Source organism: Diplotaxodon limnothrissa, linkage group LG17 (assembly GCF_057381915.1).
Source record: "Diplotaxodon limnothrissa isolate DT_005_m linkage group LG17, D_limnothrissa_male_GT1.1, whole genome shotgun sequence".
NCBI lineage: Eukaryota > Metazoa > Chordata > Actinopteri > Cichliformes > Cichlidae > Diplotaxodon > Diplotaxodon limnothrissa.
The window spans coordinates 31,185,289-31,190,707 of record NC_140612.1 but is presented as its reverse complement, the minus strand read 5'-3'; positions in this window follow the sequence as shown (position 1 = coordinate 31,190,707).

Below are 5,419 nucleotides of genomic sequence, written 5' to 3'. Positions count from 1 at the left end.
TAATAGGCTTATAACCTCATAAATAGTTGTGTATAAAATAAACTGTTATAACTTCTTTTTTAATAAAACATTCAATGTGTATAGATGGTCTTTGTCTGAGGGTGATTATTGTGCGATTTTTATCTGCACATTTTCCTGAGAGAAATTGTGCACTTTAAACTCCAGATACATACTTACTGGTCACTTTGTTAGATACACCTGTTCAGCTGCTCATCAATACAAGTACTTTATCAGCCAATCTAATGGTAGCAATTCATTACAATTACTCTGTGTGCACAATTATTAGGCAAGCTGGATTTTTGAGGATTAATTTCACAACTACAGTGCACTCGGTCAATCCAAATGTTAATGAACCTAAACCTGAATGTTTAAGAAAGTAAAAGTGAGGTTTTGTCTTTAAGAGAATGAGAATATAAGCACAATTATTTGGCAACTATTAGTGTGCAGAATTATCATGCAACTAAATGAAAAATGAGCATTTTCCCATCTCACTAGTTTATTTTCATCTGTTAAAGTGAGAAGAATAAAACCACTCAAAATTTACATATAAACATTTCTAACATGTCAAAAAAATAAAATCAGTGACCAATATAGCCACCCTTCTTTTCAATAACTGTCACATGTTTTTTGCTCTGTTGACAATCAACTGTTTGTGCTGCAGCAACCACAGCCTCCCAGACACTGTTCAGAGAGGTGTACTGTTTCCCTACACTATAAATCTCCCATTTAAGCAGGGCCCACAGGTTCTGAATAGGGTTTAGGTCAGGTGAGGAAGGGGACCATGCCATTATTTTTTTCATCCTTAAGGCCTTTACTGACTAGCCATGCAGTGGAGTACTTTGATGCATGCGGTGGAGCATTGTCCTGCATAAAAATCATGGTCTTCTTGAAAGATGCAGACCTTTTCCTGTGCCACTGCTTGAAGAAAGTCTCTTCTAAAAACTGGCCGTAGGTTTTGGAGTTGATTTTGAGGCCATCATTAACCCGAAGAGGTCCAACAAGCACATCTTTAATAATACCAACCCATACCAGTACCCCACCTCCACCTTGCTGGCATCTGAGTCGAAGTGCAGCTCTGTGTCCGTTACTGATCCAGCCATGGGCCCATCCATCTGGGTGCAAAACAGCAAAACGTTTGATGGTTCTGTGGTCAGTCACACCCCCAATATCTTGGTAATTTCAAGAGTTCTGCATCCCTCTGAAAGAACTTCTACAATTTTTGACTTTTCAGAGTCCTTCAAATCTCTTTTTTGGCCCATTTTGCCTGAGGAAGAGAAGCTGCCTAAAAATTATGCGCACCTTTATATTGAGTGTTGATCTCTTTAGGCCACACCCTCACTCATTACGCAAATACACATCACCTGATATGCTTAAATCCAATAGGCACTCAAGTTTATCCAGCTCGAAGTTGGAAAATATGCATAAAAATTATAATATGGCCAAAATACTCACTTCCCTAATAATTGTGCACACAGTGTAAGCATGTAGACATGGTCAAGAAAACTTGCTGAAGTTAAAACTAAGCATCAGAATGAGGAAGAAAAGGGATGTAAGTGACTTTGGACATGGAATGATTGTTGATGCCAGTGTGGTGTGATGAGTGTATTATATGTATGAGCTTTTCAAACAGTAAAGGTGCAAAAAATAATTGGAATATGGTGCTTTTTAAAAAGAAAAATCATTTTGTTGATCCTAAATTTGTATCAACAATTATTTTTTATTATGGATTAACACACAGAATGGTTCAAAATAAAGATTTCATTGATTAATTTCTGTTGCAACATTCAGAGGGTAGGGTCAGGCTACTGCGTGAACAACAGGACAGTGTGGATCCATCCTTCCTGGTTCAGACTGTTGGTGGTGTAATGATTGGACCCTTCTGTACCAGCTGAGCATGGTTCCAGTGCCACAGTCTACCTGACTATTGTTGCTGGTCATGTCAGGTCATCGATGTATGCCCAAACTGTTCCATGGTGCTTCCAGCAGCCGTGTCACAAACATGCCACTGAGTTCACTGTACTAAATTCACCTCCACAATCAACATATGTCACTCCACTAGAGCACCTTTGGGATGTGGTGGAGTTGTGGTTTGGATCATGGATGTGCAACTGACAAATCAGCAACAACAGTGTGCTGTTAAGCTCAAGCAGGTGACCCAGACGCTGTGAGGATAATGAGGCAGCCAGGCTCCTCTGTGGGCCACTTGCTGCATGTCTTACCCCTGTTTTCCTTTTGTATCCTATACAAATACTACCAGAAGACAATCTGAAGAACCACAAAAAGAATACTTTGTCTCCATCTGGCCCATTGTGTCCATCTGGGGTTAGACACCATAATATGTAAGCCTCAAAACAGTATTCTTTTCATCTTATGGCACAGATGTGTCTGGATACTTCAAATAATCATTGAGGCTGGTTATAAACTTCATCAGTATTACATCTATCGTGCACAGGAGAATGAGATTCAAGTTTTCGGTTTTCTTTCTTTCCGTCTAAGACTCTCACTTCAGGTTTTCCTCTCAAGGTCCACTTGACACGATAAGACACGGCAACTAAGTGGCAAAGTCCTGGATATAAAGCAATGCATCTGACTTAAAGGTGCCTTCAGCTCTGGACAAATTGCCCAACCTTGTGATTAGGAGGGGCAGCCAATCAGAGGAAAGTTGACTTAAAGGAAGAGATGAGAGGCTGAGCTAAGGACCACTATAAGATAAAGAGGGCTCAATTTAAAGTGTGAACCATGCTAATTCGCTTTAGTAGAGGCTAAGCTGGAATAGAATATAACATAGTATAACAGGTCCACTTTAACTATCAACTTATTCCACTAGGTGTCAGTGTCGAACTGCACTCCTGTGTCTGATATCCCCCATCATGTTTGTACTTAAAGTCTGGCATAGTCTCTGTGAGTACTGTGAAACTTGAGACTCACATTACTACCCCAGTCTTGCCGAATGACCTCAGACACACAGCACCTGATCTACGGAGCATATTTACCTTTAAGAATGCTATTCATGGGTAAAGAATCAACCTCTTTCAAATTTAGGAAGACGTGGAGAGGTTTGGCTTCGGTGTGTAAATCAGTATTAAATACTTCATTGATCTGTCTAAGAGCTGTTAAGATTGTGAGAGCTATAGGGATTGGGGTTTTATTTTGAAGGGAGATATTGAGCTGTGTGCGATCAACCTTGCTATGACGGCAGTCTCAAAGTTCAGTGCAGTGTCCGCCAACAGGCCAGATGAGGGCGCCGCCTCCTGCTCCATCCTTTGTCCTCAGTCGCAACCCGCTCTGTATAATCACAGCAGGAGAAAATAAATGCTGTGACATAAGGCTGTTTAATCCTCTCTCCTCTGAAAAATGTATTCTGTCACGCAGCAATCTGCTCTCCCTTCCTGTCTGTTCTTATTGCAGTAGCAGTGCAGAGCCACATAATTACTCTCTTATAGTTCTGTGTTCATTTTTCTTTTTGTAAATTTGCTGTATTGTGTATCTATTTCCTTTCTTTAGGTTATGTAGAAAAAAAATATAAATTACAAACAGCCTTCCAGTACATCCTGCATACACTTCTATTTTTCCTGTATTGTATATTCAGTGCCAGGCCACAAGCCACAGCGTGTCGGAGCCCTAGAGGGTCTTCATCTTGTCTATCCGTCAGAGGATAGACTTTAAAGTTCTGATGCTGGCCTATAAAGCTCTGAATGGTTTAGGACCAAAAATACATCAATGACCTCCTGACCCAGTATGAACCATCCAGATCCCTCAGGTCATCTGGATCCGGTCTTTTATCAGTTCCCAGAGTCAGAACCAGACACGGAGAAGCTGCATTCAGCTTTTATGCTCCTTATATCTGGAACAAACTCCCAGAAAGCCTCAGATCAGCTGAAACACTCAGTTTATTTAAATCCAGGTTGAAGACTCACCTGTTCTCAGCTGCATTTGAATAAAGCACCAAATCCACACTTTAAGCTTAAATTTCAAAACTTACATTTAACTACTGATTTTATCTACTGTTCTGATTTTATCTGTTTTGATTTTATATACTGTTGTTTGTTTGTTTGTTAATTAGTTAGTTAGTTTATTTGCTTGTTTTATTCAATTTTAAATCATGCTTTTTATTTGTTCTTGTTTCTAATGTCTCTGTAAAGCACTTTGAATCACCTTGTTGTTGAATTGTGCTATACAAATAAACTTGCCTTGCCTTGGCCTGGAATGTCAGTCAGGTGATCAACAGGTCGTGGTTTGTGTGCCAGCACAACCAGAAAACATGAAAAAGATTCTGCCACACAAAGATTGATGTAATAAGGGAAGACCTGGTGAGCAGCCAGATCCTCCACATCCTGAATGTCATCAAGGAGTTCTGCAGCAAATTAGTAGGCTACTGCACTTCAGCTACATGACAGATTTAAAGATTTTAAAAGAAAAGAAAAGAAAAGAAAGAAAAGAAAGGGCAACAGCAGCTGACCTGACTCGTAATCCCTAGTTTGAGTAAATCTTGAAAAACAAAAGCTTCTAAAACTGACTTGTGTCTCTCATTTTGCCATCTTTGCATGTTAGAAACCTTATCTTTTAAACACACACACACAGTCTGTAAAACATGCAAATCCGAAGTCTAAACTAAAAGGTGACATTTGTCAAGGTTATGAGTAATAGTGATGAGTAATGTCACCTTTATGTATAAAATTGGCAGGGTGAAAATCTGACATCTTGTAGCAGCATATTTGCATGTCTTGTAATTAGGATGTGTTAGTTTAAATCTGAATTTGGGCATTCCAAGCAACAGCAGCTTTGATGACAAATGATGACAGGCCCACACACTATATGCTTTATTTTATGCAATATGGCTAAGGAGTATTGTTCAACCTCTTTCTAAAGCCCGACACCCTGTTCCTGCATCAGAAAAGGAGGATGCAGGGAGGGAGAAGAGGGCGAGGCTATGTCTCCACACAGCCCTGACCTCCAGAAGTCCAGCAACCTGAGATCCTCAATGAAATATTTAAAGCTTCTGTTTTATCCGCAGTGCGTTGGTCAAGACAAACTGCGGGCCTGCATGACGTAATGCCAAAGTCATTCACCAGCTGTCTGATTGGTCCACGCTGAGCAGGGTGGTCAGGTGTCCTGTGCCTCTGTGGCCTTTTAAGGCATTATGATGCCCCGAGGCTTCACATTAGACTCATGACTATCTGCTCCAAGTTATGATCAATCACGGTTGGCTACAGCACTTTCCACAGCAAGGCTTTTAGCAGTGATCCTGCCTTGTGTGCACATTCTCTAACAAAGGCAATTTCAGCCAATCTATGTGTATAAAAGAGACAGTGTATGCTTTTTTGTGACTTTAGGCCTCCAGCTTTATGGTTTAATAAGTTACAAGAGCAGAAATTAGATTTTTTTTTTATGTGCTGTAACCTGAATAAATTTGTATTAG